Genomic DNA, 14,631 nt, shown 5'->3' with positions numbered 1-14,631 from the left:
ATTTCCCCTGAAAGATCTCACGGGTCTTCCAGGGAGAACACTAGGCTAGTGTCAGGGGTTAGGTTGAGAAGCAGAGAGATCTCCATGCCAAACCAACCCCAAAAGCCTCCTTCTTCCACATGACCCTCCAATCCCCAATCCCCACTTCCACTCCCTCCCCCTCCTCCCTGAACTCCCCCTCTCCCCAAGGATAAAAATTCACGGGGGCATCTGGAAAAAATTGAGCATGACATGTGGACGGGCTTTTGGTGCAGAACTGAAGCCTGACAGCCTGGCTAGTGAGGCCTGCGGGAAGAAAGACCCCGGTGGTAGCGAACTTGTGGACAAATGTAGGCGAGGCCAAGTGGCCTTCCCCAAGTAGACCCACCGGTGCGACCCATGCCATCCCCAAATGTACCACCCCTGCGCACACAGGGTGCTCGGGAGTTCCACGCAGGGAGGCAGCGCGGTGGTCTCTTCCGGACCTTCGTGATTCAAATAAAGAAGGGTTCACAACCTTCGGAACCTCCCCAGGATCTGCCTGCCACTGACCCAACGGATCTTTGTCCTAGTGAAGCACTCAACTTGAGCAGAACAGAGGTTGCTCCCTAGGAAGAGATGCGGTGCAGACAAGCCACAGGCCAGGAGGATTCAGAAGATACAAAGAAGAAACTGCAAGCTCACTGGTGGAATCTCTGCAGGGTCGTCGGCAGCGGCGTTCACTGTGAACCAGGGCATCAAGGGAATCAAGAACTGCCTAGCTACACTTCGGGTTTGGTGGAAAGTGGCCAAGTTGGTGAAGAGCCCAGCTGAAGGTGAGATGGGTGGTCTGTGAGCTGGACTATGGATGGGGATGAGGATAATGGGATATTGGTACCTCAGTGGCTGCTGCTGCTGCTGCTGCTGCTGTTGATGATGATGATAATGATGATGGTGATGGGGAGAAGGAGGAGGAGGCGGAGGAGGAGGAGGAAGAGGAGGAGGAGGAGGAGGAGGAGGAGGAGGAGGAGGAGGAGGAGGAGGAGGAAGGTGATCTGATTGTTTCCCAGCCACCACTGCACAGCATCCACTGTGTGGAAGCTACAGGTAGGCGTGGAAGGCTCGGTGGGGGCAGGGAAAGGGATGACTGCCATTTCTGGAGCCACAGTGCCATCCAGCGGATTGCGTTATGTGAAATGCCCAGGCGGCCGAGCTGTGTCTTCTTCCCTGCGCAGGGAAGAGCGAGCCTGTGCTGGGCCGGACGGGTTCTGCGCAAGGCGCAGGAGGTCTACTCCACGGGGTTTCAGAGGCCTCAGAGGGCGCCGTGCCTGCCAGGGCGACACTGTGGGGAAAAGCAGGAGCTCTGGGAGCCCCGGACACAGCAGGCAACTCCCAGACTGTCCAGCCCAGGCAGCAGAGCTTCCCCCGTCAGCCATTTTGGGGGTGGGCCCAGAGGAATTCTGCAACTTCTCCTTCGGTGTCCCTGCTGGGGAGTGCCGGAGTGCCCTGCCTGCGGCCGCACTGGGGTCACGTGGCCCCCTTCCTCACCGGGAGCTGAGGGGCTTAGAGGTTCTGGGGCCGGGGCCATTTGCACCGGACACTCCCAGGGGCGGCCATCTCGTGCTGCCCCTGGGGTTTCTGAGGGCCTTGTCCAGCTGCAGAAGCAGGGTCCGGTCTCCCGCGGAGAGCACACATGAAGGCACGGCCCGGAGCCCATTGCCCATGTGCGCCCTCAGGACAACACACCCACCGCAGTCCCACCCCGTGCCGTCCCCACTGAGCCCGTTGCTTCCAGCCCTGTGGCTGTCTCCATCCCTGGAGACCTGGTAACTGGCTTTGACCGAAACCATCTCCGCTTGGTGGCAGTATGGCTCCATCAATGCCAACTAAGCTCCTAACCCCGCCCCCACCACCCCATCAGGCCTTCGACTTCCTCCCCTTGTTAGGTAAAATCAAAAGCAAAACCAAACCAACACAGACAGTCCCATGAAGGAGGAGAGAAAAGGAAAGAAAGCAGCCAGCCACGGGCACCCACGTGGACCACCAAATGCACAGGACAAAAGGACCAGTGGCCACGAGGCTGGACACCCTGCAGTCCTTTCCACTTCCTTTCCTCCAACCCCTTTTTCTGGACTCCTGCTCTTGGGAGAAGTAAAAGGCAAAGGGTACACCAAGCGACCAGGCTGGGTGACATTGCCTGAGGGTCTAGATCACAGGACTTCTCCTGGACTAGGCGGCGGCGGCCACCATGCTGGTGGCGAAAACCACGCTGGCTTGCAAGTCACATTGTTGCAGGACTCCCGTTTCCCTTTCAAGGCCCGGAGCTTCAGCTTGAGGCCACCACCTCGGGCTGGCCCAACAGTGCAGCCAGAAGTGGCTGGCCCAACCTGGAGGCGCCCCCAACATGGGGTGCCAAGGACTGACTCTGGGCAGGCTGGCCTTGCCCTCACACAGGAACCTGGCAAGGCCAACAGACATCGCCAGTCACAGAGCCCCACACAGGGCCGTGATTCTCTGGAGGATGGGCACAGACTCTGCTCGCACTTGAAGACCCCATTTATCTGGCTGAACAAGGGAGGCTTCAGGTTTACACTGGCAGCTTGGGCCCACCTGCTGACAGACGACTATCTCGTGGAACACAGAATGGCTGCGTGTCCCTTTTTGAGAGCCTCTCTGGGAATGCGTGTTTCAGCCATTCTCAGAGTACTTGCTGCGGGCAGGGGATGGGGGTGGGGCGGGGGGAGACTGGTGCGAGGGTATATAGGAAAGCACAGGTGACGGCGTGTGTCAGGATGTTTGTGGTTGTGTGAGGATGTGCTGTGTGTGGCGGGGTAGGAGATAGGGGGTGTGTGTGTGTGTGTGTGTGTGTGTGTGTGTCACTGTGTGTGTGTGTACACAAGCACGTGCTCTCACACCTGTCTAAGGTCCTTGCCTGACCGTGGGCAAGTGTTGCCGAGGGTATCCGGGTGTGGGTGCTTGAGTGCCTGGTCTCGTGAGCAGCGGCCAGCACCAACCTGCCTGGGCTTGTGGACAGGGAGGCGACCGCTGGTAAGTATACAGTGAAATCTATTCTGTTCCGATCACGCCATTGGATTGGGAACCAACGGCAAGCAGGGAGCAACTTGAGGAGGCTCCTACTGGCTCAAGATTGGACTTGAAGGGCTTCCATAAGGAGAACAACTGCACGGAATGGAAAGTCAAGAGATAATATTGCAAGCCTTGAGTTCATCCTGCTGTTTCATTGCGAAGTAACTCCTGGATCGTCTTTGGTTTTGTTGATGTTTAGTTCTGTGGGTTTTCCCGGAGGATGACAATGACCTCCAGCACTGGAGAAGGGAAAAGATGTCGAGAAGGAAGGGGAAGAGTCCAAACTGAACCACACGACTGCCTTCTCCTACACCTGTGCCTCCCCCTTAACCAAAGAGCAGACGTGCGAGGAGGACGCTGAGGAAACTAGGACAGCTCAGAATAGACAGTGAAAGGAATAGAGGGAAGCAGTAAGTGACCACCACCACCACCACCGTCACCATCACCACCACCTCCACCACCATCGCCACGACAACCTCCAGCGTTGCCGTGGATCCGGTGCAGGGGCGATTCACTGTGTATCTTTCGCCACATGCACAGGGAGTGACAGGGAGACACAAGCTGCCGGGAAAACAAAGGACAGGCCACCAGGCAGGCCCCTGACCTGGGCAGGGTGGCTGGGGTTGGGGGCGGGTCCCTCCTGAGCGCCATCAAGGGCTCCGACTCAGCAGTAGGCCTGCCCGGCATAAAGAAGGCAAAAGGAGAGGTAGAGCCACCTTCTGACATCCTGAATATGTCATAGGTACACTGCAAAGGGCCAAAGAGCCCCGGGATGTACTCAGGGCACGGAAAAGTTAGGTAGAACCCTGGGAACTCTACTTTAATAGGGGGAGGTAAGGGACACGAGAGGGGTGAGGTAATCCCCGATGGCAATTAAGGGATGGCTGTGAGGGAATGCCCCTTACTCTCCCAGTCCACGGAGGCATTTTCCCTTCCACAGGAAAAGTACATGTATTGGCCGGGTTGCGCTTCCCAGGCACGCACCCAGCCCTGCCTTTTGTCCAGAGGGAAGAACTGAAAGTAAGGCAGTGAGTGGAAGGCAGGACCCGAAAGTGGAGGGCAAACAGAAATCAAAAGAAAGAACCATAATGGAGGTGAAGCATGAAGACCATCTCCAGGGCACTGTGCCCCAAGTGGGCAGATGGAACCAGCCGAGGCCTCCTGGGGCTTCCTGAGGGGAGAGCCATCAGCCAAGGCTAAGTCTCAGCCACTCAGGCAAGGGGCTGAACCGTGTCCAGAGAGAGGCCTGATTGCCGATGCTGTAGTGCCCAACTGGGAAGTGGAAATACCAACAGAAAAGGGCAAGGAGGAAGAGCAGGGAACAAGGAAGGTAGGGCAGTCGTCGGGTCCACGGAGACGGGCAGAGTGGGTACAAGTGCGAGGGCGTGCGCAGGCGTGCTGTCCTGAATGTAACCATGTGCGAGGGGGTGGGGGTGTGCGTGGGCGGGCCCGAGTGATTGCAGTAACATTAAGCACTGGCGCACACAGGCAAAGGTGTGAAGCGATGCTGAGAGTAGGGATTCCACCACTTGCTGCTCCCAATCCCCGCCCTCCTTGCTCCCTGCAGTTTCCCCAAATCAGTGTCCGATGTGCCCTGATGTTCCATGCCTGGGAAACATCCCCCTTCGCCCCTACCTGCCAGGAAGATGGTGACTTTTGTTGTCGCTGGATGTTTTCCGTGTGTTTGTTTTTTGTCACCAATTTCAACGGTGGGCCTACTTCCTGGGACAGCCTGGCCTACAAGATTGTCCCAAACAGCCAGTCCACTCCTCAATTCTAAGAGTCCTTAAGATACTTCAGCGTGTGGGAAATCCCTGGGACGTGGATGTGCTTTCCTTTGGAGCTCCCTCCTGCTCGGTCTACACAGCTAGGAAGAATTTATACGAGCCAAGAAAGGAAACGTTGAGGAAACCGTAAAGAGCCTCACGATCACCTTCCACATTGGTCTCGCGCCAGGCTCTGGGCGGCATGGGCATGACATCCTTAAACACTCACGCCACGGCGACCGCCTGCTTTCCTTTGCATCTGCGGACACAAAATGTCACCAGCCTCGGCAGTAAACAAAGGCTGTCGCCCTGCCATCAGCCCTCAGACACTGCAGCTGCCCCCAAGGGTGGCCCCCGAGGGCCATTCAGGATGGAGAAAAGCAGGATACTAGCCCTGGAAAGTTCAGATGCACATCTAGGAATGATTTCAATGGACCAAGACTCTTGTATCTTCCCAGACTTAGAAAAGCGCTCAAATCTCTGACTTCAGATGTCTGGGAGAGGTTCTGGTGGTGGTGGTGGTGGTGGTGGTGGTGGTGGTGGTGGTGGTGGGGCTGGTGGTGATGGTGCTCTGTTTATTTCATTGTTTTCTTTTTTGTCTTTGTGATTAGCAGCAATCTTTTGCTATTCCCCGACATGTTTCTATTTTTTCCTCTCTTATTCAACGAAAACTCCTAAATAGCCTGGCTCCTTCCTCCCTTACTTCTTCAGAACCTTTCCACAGCACTTTGTGAGTGGCTGTCGTCGTGTCTGTAGTCCTCAGTAAGGTCCCCGAATAAAAGGTTCCTCTCAGCTTTTACGTTGTACCTTTTTCTTCTCTCCACACATCCCAGTCGGCTCTGGATAAAGGCCCTGATCCATCGTTTTGAGGGTCTGCCTGGAAACGCATCATTCCATTAAGGTGTTGAGTGGTTCTTCAGAAGTGGTTGCTGAGATGTGTGCATGTGCGCGTGTGCGTGTCTGTGCGGGAGTGTGTGAATGTGTGTGAGTTTGTGTGTGTGTGTGTGTGTGTGTGTGTGTGTGTGTGTGTGTGTGTACACCGGGGATCCATAATTTCCCCTGAAAGATCTCACGGGTCTTCCAGGGAGAACACTAGGCTAGTGTCAGGGGTTAGGTTGAGAAGCAGAGAGATCTCCATGCCAAACCAACCCCAAAAGCCTCCTTCTTCCACATGACCCTCCAATCCCCAATCCCCACTTCCACTCCCTCCCCCTCCTCCCTGAACTCCCCCTCTCCCCAAGGATAAAAATTCACGGGGGCATCTGGAAAAAATTGAGCATGACATGTGGACGGGCTTTTGGTGCAGAACTGAAGCCTGACAGCCTGGCTAGTGAGGCCTGCGGGAAGAAAGACCCCGGTGGTAGCGAACTTGTGGACAAATGTAGGCGAGGCCAAGTGGCCTTCCCCAAGTAGACCCACCGGTGCGACCCATGCCATCCCCAAATGTACCACCCCTGCGCACACAGGGTGCTCGGGAGTTCCACGCAGGGAGGCAGCGCGGTGGTCTCTTCCGGACCTTCGTGATTCAAATAAAGAAGGGTTCACAACCTTCGGAACCTCCCCAGGATCTGCCTGCCACTGACCCAACGGATCTTTGTCCTAGTGAAGCACTCAACTTGAGCAGAACAGAGGTTGCTCCCTAGGAAGAGATGCGGTGCAGACAAGCCACAGGCCAGGAGGATTCAGAAGATACAAAGAAGAAACTGCAAGCTCACTGGTGGAATCTCTGCAGGGTCGTCGGCAGCGGCGTTCACTGTGAACCAGGGCATCAAGGGAATCAAGAACTGCCTAGCTACACTTCGGGTTTGGTGGAAAGTGGCCAAGTTGGTGAAGAGCCCAGCTGAAGGTGAGATGGGTGGTCTGTGAGCTGGACTATGGATGGGGATGAGGATAATGGGATATTGGTACCTCAGTGGCTGCTGCTGCTGCTGCTGCTGCTGTTGATGATGATGATAATGATGATGGTGATGGGGAGAAGGAGGAGGAGGCGGAGGAGGAGGAGGAAGAGGAGGAGGAGGAGGAGGAGGAGGAGGAGGAGGAGGAGGAGGAGGAGGAGGAAGGTGATCTGATTGTTTCCCAGCCACCACTGCACAGCATCCACTGTGTGGAAGCTACAGGTAGGCGTGGAAGGCTCGGTGGGGGCAGGGAAAGGGATGACTGCCATTTCTGGAGCCACAGTGCCATCCAGCGGATTGCGTTATGTGAAATGCCCAGGCGGCCGAGCTGTGTCTTCTTCCCTGCGCAGGGAAGAGCGAGCCTGTGCTGGGCCGGACGGGTTCTGCGCAAGGCGCAGGAGGTCTACTCCACGGGGTTTCAGAGGCCTCAGAGGGCGCCGTGCCTGCCAGGGCGACACTGTGGGGAAAAGCAGGAGCTCTGGGAGCCCCGGACACAGCAGGCAACTCCCAGACTGTCCAGCCCAGGCAGCAGAGCTTCCCCCGTCAGCCATTTTGGGGGTGGGCCCAGAGGAATTCTGCAACTTCTCCTTCGGTGTCCCTGCTGGGGAGTGCCGGAGTGCCCTGCCTGCGGCCGCACTGGGGTCACGTGGCCCCCTTCCTCACCGGGAGCTGAGGGGCTTAGAGGTTCTGGGGCCGGGGCCATTTGCACCGGACACTCCCAGGGGCGGCCATCTCGTGCTGCCCCTGGGGTTTCTGAGGGCCTTGTCCAGCTGCAGAAGCAGGGTCCGGTCTCCCGCGGAGAGCACACATGAAGGCACGGCCCGGAGCCCATTGCCCATGTGCGCCCTCAGGACAACACACCCACCGCAGTCCCACCCCGTGCCGTCCCCACTGAGCCCGTTGCTTCCAGCCCTGTGGCTGTCTCCATCCCTGGAGACCTGGTAACTGGCTTTGACCGAAACCATCTCCGCTTGGTGGCAGTATGGCTCCATCAATGCCAACTAAGCTCCTAACCCCGCCCCCACCACCCCATCAGGCCTTCGACTTCCTCCCCTTGTTAGGTAAAATCAAAAGCAAAACCAAACCAACACAGACAGTCCCATGAAGGAGGAGAGAAAAGGAAAGAAAGCAGCCAGCCACGGGCACCCACGTGGACCACCAAATGCACAGGACAAAAGGACCAGTGGCCACGAGGCTGGACACCCTGCAGTCCTTTCCACTTCCTTTCCTCCAACCCCTTTTTCTGGACTCCTGCTCTTGGGAGAAGTAAAAGGCAAAGGGTACACCAAGCGACCAGGCTGGGTGACATTGCCTGAGGGTCTAGATCACAGGACTTCTCCTGGACTAGGCGGCGGCGGCCACCATGCTGGTGGCGAAAACCACGCTGGCTTGCAAGTCACATTGTTGCAGGACTCCCGTTTCCCTTTCAAGGCCCGGAGCTTCAGCTTGAGGCCACCACCTCGGGCTGGCCCAACAGTGCAGCCAGAAGTGGCTGGCCCAACCTGGAGGCGCCCCCAACATGGGGTGCCAAGGACTGACTCTGGGCAGGCTGGCCTTGCCCTCACACAGGAACCTGGCAAGGCCAACAGACATCGCCAGTCACAGAGCCCCACACAGGGCCGTGATTCTCTGGAGGATGGGCACAGACTCTGCTCGCACTTGAAGACCCCATTTATCTGGCTGAACAAGGGAGGCTTCAGGTTTACACTGGCAGCTTGGGCCCACCTGCTGACAGACGACTATCTCGTGGAACACAGAATGGCTGCGTGTCCCTTTTTGAGAGCCTCTCTGGGAATGCGTGTTTCAGCCATTCTCAGAGTACTTGCTGCGGGCAGGGGATGGGGGTGGGGCGGGGGGAGACTGGTGCGAGGGTATATAGGAAAGCACAGGTGACGGCGTGTGTCAGGATGTTTGTGGTTGTGTGAGGATGTGCTGTGTGTGGCGGGGTAGGAGATAGGGGGTGTGTGTGTGTGTGTGTGTGTGTGTGTGTGTCACTGTGTGTGTGTGTACACAAGCACGTGCTCTCACACCTGTCTAAGGTCCTTGCCTGACCGTGGGCAAGTGTTGCCGAGGGTATCCGGGTGTGGGTGCTTGAGTGCCTGGTCTCGTGAGCAGCGGCCAGCACCAACCTGCCTGGGCTTGTGGACAGGGAGGCGACCGCTGGTAAGTATACAGTGAAATCTATTCTGTTCCGATCACGCCATTGGATTGGGAACCAACGGCAAGCAGGGAGCAACTTGAGGAGGCTCCTACTGGCTCAAGATTGGACTTGAAGGGCTTCCATAAGGAGAACAACTGCACGGAATGGAAAGTCAAGAGATAATATTGCAAGCCTTGAGTTCATCCTGCTGTTTCATTGCGAAGTAACTCCTGGATCGTCTTTGGTTTTGTTGATGTTTAGTTCTGTGGGTTTTCCCGGAGGATGACAATGACCTCCAGCACTGGAGAAGGGAAAAGATGTCGAGAAGGAAGGGGAAGAGTCCAAACTGAACCACACGACTGCCTTCTCCTACACCTGTGCCTCCCCCTTAACCAAAGAGCAGACGTGCGAGGAGGACGCTGAGGAAACTAGGACAGCTCAGAATAGACAGTGAAAGGAATAGAGGGAAGCAGTAAGTGACCACCACCACCACCACCGTCACCATCACCACCACCTCCACCACCATCGCCACGACAACCTCCAGCGTTGCCGTGGATCCGGTGCAGGGGCGATTCACTGTGTATCTTTCGCCACATGCACAGGGAGTGACAGGGAGACACAAGCTGCCGGGAAAACAAAGGACAGGCCACCAGGCAGGCCCCTGACCTGGGCAGGGTGGCTGGGGTTGGGGGCGGGTCCCTCCTGAGCGCCATCAAGGGCTCCGACTCAGCAGTAGGCCTGCCCGGCATAAAGAAGGCAAAAGGAGAGGTAGAGCCACCTTCTGACATCCTGAATATGTCATAGGTACACTGCAAAGGGCCAAAGAGCCCCGGGATGTACTCAGGGCACGGAAAAGTTAGGTAGAACCCTGGGAACTCTACTTTAATAGGGGGAGGTAAGGGACACGAGAGGGGTGAGGTAATCCCCGATGGCAATTAAGGGATGGCTGTGAGGGAATGCCCCTTACTCTCCCAGTCCACGGAGGCATTTTCCCTTCCACAGGAAAAGTACATGTATTGGCCGGGTTGCGCTTCCCAGGCACGCACCCAGCCCTGCCTTTTGTCCAGAGGGAAGAACTGAAAGTAAGGCAGTGAGTGGAAGGCAGGACCCGAAAGTGGAGGGCAAACAGAAATCAAAAGAAAGAACCATAATGGAGGTGAAGCATGAAGGCCATCTCCAGGGCACTGTGCCCCAAGTGGGCAGATGGAACCAGCCGAGGCCTCCTGGGGCTTCCTGAGGGGAGAGCCATCAGCCAAGGCTAAGTCTCAGCCACTCAGGCAAGGGGCTGAACCGTGTCCAGAGAGAGGCCTGATTGCCGATGCTGTAGTGCCCAACTGGGAAGTGGAAATACCAACAGAAAAGGGCAAGGAGGAAGAGCAGGGAACAAGGAAGGTAGGGCAGTCGTCGGGTCCACGGAGACGGGCAGAGTGGGTACAAGTGCGAGGGCGTGCGCAGGCGTGCTGTCCTGAATGTAACCATGTGCGAGGGGGTGGGGGTGTGCGTGGGCGGGCCCGAGTGATTGCAGTAACATTAAGCACTGGCGCACACAGGCAAAGGTGTGAAGCGATGCTGAGAGTAGGGATTCCACCACTTGCTGCTCCCAATCCCCGCCCTCCTTGCTCCCTGCAGTTTCCCCAAATCAGTGTCCGATGTGCCCTGATGTTCCATGCCTGGGAAACATCCCCCTTCGCCCCTACCTGCCAGGAAGATGGTGACTTTTGTTGTCGCTGGATGTTTTCCGTGTGTTTGTTTTTTGTCACCAATTTCAACGGTGGGCCTACTTCCTGGGACAGCCTGGCCTACAAGATTGTCCCAAACAGCCAGTCCACTCCTCAATTCTAAGAGTCCTTAAGATACTTCAGCGTGTGGGAAATCCCTGGGACGTGGATGTGCTTTCCTTTGGAGCTCCCTCCTGCTCGGTCTACACAGCTAGGAAGAATTTATACGAGCCAAGAAAGGAAACGTTGAGGAAACCGTAAAGAGCCTCACGATCACCTTCCACATTGGTCTCGCGCCAGGCTCTGGGCGGCATGGGCATGACATCCTTAAACACTCACGCCACGGCGACCGCCTGCTTTCCTTTGCATCTGCGGACACAAAATGTCACCAGCCTCGGCAGTAAACAAAGGCTGTCGCCCTGCCATCAGCCCTCAGACACTGCAGCTGCCCCCAAGGGTGGCCCCCGAGGGCCATTCAGGATGGAGAAAAGCAGGATACTAGCCCTGGAAAGTTCAGATGCACATCTAGGAATGATTTCAATGGACCAAGACTCTTGTATCTTCCCAGACTTAGAAAAGCGCTCAAATCTCTGACTTCAGATGTCTGGGAGAGGTTCTGGTGGTGGTGGTGGTGGTGGTGGTGGTGGGGCTGGTGGTGATGGTGCTCTGTTTATTTCATTGTTTTCTGTTTTGTCTTTGTGATTAGCAGCAATCTTTTGCTATTCCCCGACATGTTTCTATTTTTTCCTCTCTTATTCAACGAAAACTCCTAAATAGCCTGGCTCCTTCCTCCCTTACTTCTTCTTCAGAACCTTTCCACAGCACTTTGTGAGTGGCTGTCGTCGTGTCTGTAGTCCTCAGTAAGGTCCCCGAATAAAAGGTTCCTCTCAGCTTTTACGTTGTACCTTTTTCTTCTCTCCACACATCCCAGTCGGCTCTGGATAAAGGCCCTGATCCATCGTTTTGAGGGTCTGCCTGGAAACGCATCATTCCATTAAGGTGTTGAGTGGTTCTTCAGAAGTGGTTGCTGAGATGTGTGCATGTGCGCGTGTGCGTGTCTGTGCGGGAGTGTGTGAATGTGTGTGAGTTGTGTGTGTGTGTGTGTGTGTGTGTGTGTGTGTGTGTGTGTGTGTGTGTACACCGGGGATCCATAATTTCCCCTGAAAGATCTCACGGGTCTTCCAGGGAGAACACTAGGCTAGTGTCAGGGGTTAGGTTGAGAAGCAGAGAGATCTCCATGCCAAACCAACCCCAAAAGCCTCCTTCTTCCACATGACCCTCCAATCCCCAATCCCCACTTCCACTCCCTCCCCCTCCTCCCTGAACTCCCCCTCTCCCCAAGGATAAAAATTCACGGGGGCATCTGGAAAAAATTGAGCATGACATGTGGACGGGCTTTTGGTGCAGAACTGAAGCCTGACAGCCTGGCTAGTGAGGCCTGCGGGAAGAAAGACCCCGGTGGTAGCGAACTTGTGGACAAATGTAGGCGAGGCCAAGTGGCCTTCCCCAAGTAGACCCACCGGTGCGACCCATGCCATCCCCAAATGTACCACCCCTGCGCACACAGGGTGCTCGGGAGTTCCACGCAGGGAGGCAGCGCGGTGGTCTCTTCCGGACCTTCGTGATTCAAATAAAGAAGGGTTCACAACCTTCGGAACCTCCCCAGGATCTGCCTGCCACTGACCCAACGGATCTTTGTCCTAGTGAAGCACTCAACTTGAGCAGAACAGAGGTTGCTCCCTAGGAAGAGATGCGGTGCAGACAAGCCACAGGCCAGGAGGATTCAGAAGATACAAAGAAGAAACTGCAAGCTCACTGGTGGAATCTCTGCAGGGTCGTCGGCAGCGGCGTTCACTGTGAACCAGGGCATCAAGGGAATCAAGAACTGCCTAGCTACACTTCGGGTTTGGTGGAAAGTGGCCAAGTTGGTGAAGAGCCCAGCTGAAGGTGAGATGGGTGGTCTGTGAGCTGGACTATGGATGGGGATGAGGATAATGGGATATTGGTACCTCAGTGGCTGCTGCTGCTGCTGCTGCTGCTGTTGATGATGATGATAATGATGATGGTGATGGGGAGAAGGAGGAGGAGGCGGAGGAGGAGGAGGAAGAGGAGGAGGAGGAGGAGGAGGAGGAGGAGGAGGAGGAGGAGGAGGAGGAGGAAGGTGATCTGATTGTTTCCCAGCCACCACTGCACAGCATCCACTGTGTGGAAGCTACAGGTAGGCGTGGAAGGCTCGGTGGGGGCAGGGAAAGGGATGACTGCCATTTCTGGAGCCACAGTGCCATCCAGCGGATTGCGTTATGTGAAATGCCCAGGCGGCCGAGCTGTGTCTTCTTCCCTGCGCAGGGAAGAGCGAGCCTGTGCTGGGCCGGACGGGTTCTGCGCAAGGCGCAGGAGGTCTACTCCACGGGGTTTCAGAGGCCTCAGAGGGCGCCGTGCCTGCCAGGGCGACACTGTGGGGAAAAGCAGGAGCTCTGGGAGCCCCGGACACAGCAGGCAACTCCCAGACTGTCCAGCCCAGGCAGCAGAGCTTCCCCCGTCAGCCATTTTGGGGGTGGGCCCAGAGGAATTCTGCAACTTCTCCTTCGGTGTCCCTGCTGGGGAGTGCCGGAGTGCCCTGCCTGCGGCCGCACTGGGGTCACGTGGCCCCCTTCCTCACCGGGAGCTGAGGGGCTTAGAGGTTCTGGGGCCGGGGCCATTTGCACCGGACACTCCCAGGGGCGGCCATCTCGTGCTGCCCCTGGGGTTTCTGAGGGCCTTGTCCAGCTGCAGAAGCAGGGTCCGGTCTCCCGCGGAGAGCACACATGAAGGCACGGCCCGGAGCCCATTGCCCATGTGCGCCCTCAGGACAACACACCCACCGCAGTCCCACCCCGTGCCGTCCCCACTGAGCCCGTTGCTTCCAGCCCTGTGGCTGTCTCCATCCCTGGAGACCTGGTAACTGGCTTTGACCGAAACCATCTCCGCTTGGTGGCAGTATGGCTCCATCAATGCCAACTAAGCTCCTAACCCCGCCCCCACCACCCCATCAGGCCTTCGACTTCCTCCCCTTGTTAGGTAAAATCAAAAGCAAAACCAAACCAACACAGACAGTCCCATGAAGGAGGAGAGAAAAGGAAAGAAAGCAGCCAGCCACGGGCACCCACGTGGACCACCAAATGCACAGGACAAAAGGACCAGTGGCCACGAGGCTGGACACCCTGCAGTCCTTTCCACTTCCTTTCCTCCAACCCCTTTTTCTGGACTCCTGCTCTTGGGAGAAGTAAAAGGCAAAGGGTACACCAAGCGACCAGGCTGGGTGACATTGCCTGAGGGTCTAGATCACAGGACTTCTCCTGGACTAGGCGGCGGCGGCCACCATGCTGGTGGCGAAAACCACGCTGGCTTGCAAGTCACATTGTTGCAGGACTCCCGTTTCCCTTTCAAGGCCCGGAGCTTCAGCTTGAGGCCACCACCTCGGGCTGGCCCAACAGTGCAGCCAGAAGTGGCTGGCCCAACCTGGAGGCGCCCCCAACATGGGGTGCCAAGGACTGACTCTGGGCAGGCTGGCCTTGCCCTCACACAGGAACCTGGCAAGGCCAACAGACATCGCCAGTCACAGAGCCCCACACAGGGCCGTGATTCTCTGGAGGATGGGCACAGACTCTGCTCGCACTTGAAGACCCCATTTATCTGGCTGAACAAGGGAGGCTTCAGGTTTACACTGGCAGCTTGGGCCCACCTGCTGACAGACGACTATCTCGTGGAACACAGAATGGCTGCGTGTCCCTTTTTGAGAGCCTCTCTGGGAATGCGTGTTTCAGCCATTCTCAGAGTACTTGCTGCGGGCAGGGGATGGGGGTGGGGCGGGGGGAGACTGGTGCGAGGGTATATAGGAAAGCACAGGTGACGGCGTGTGTCAGGATGTTTGTGGTTGTGTGAGGATGTGCTGTGTGTGGCGGGGTAGGAGATAGGGGGTGTGTGTGTGTGTGTGTGTGTGTGTGTGTGTCACTGTGTGTGTGTGTACACAAGCACGTGCTCTCACACCTGTCTAAGGTCCTTGCCTGACCGTGGGCAAGTGTTGCCGA

Source organism: Eubalaena glacialis, chromosome X (genome assembly GCF_028564815.1).
Source record: "Eubalaena glacialis isolate mEubGla1 chromosome X, mEubGla1.1.hap2.+ XY, whole genome shotgun sequence".
Taxonomy (NCBI): Eukaryota; Metazoa; Chordata; class Mammalia; order Artiodactyla; family Balaenidae; genus Eubalaena; species Eubalaena glacialis.
Note: the sequence above shows the minus strand (reverse complement) of the source record.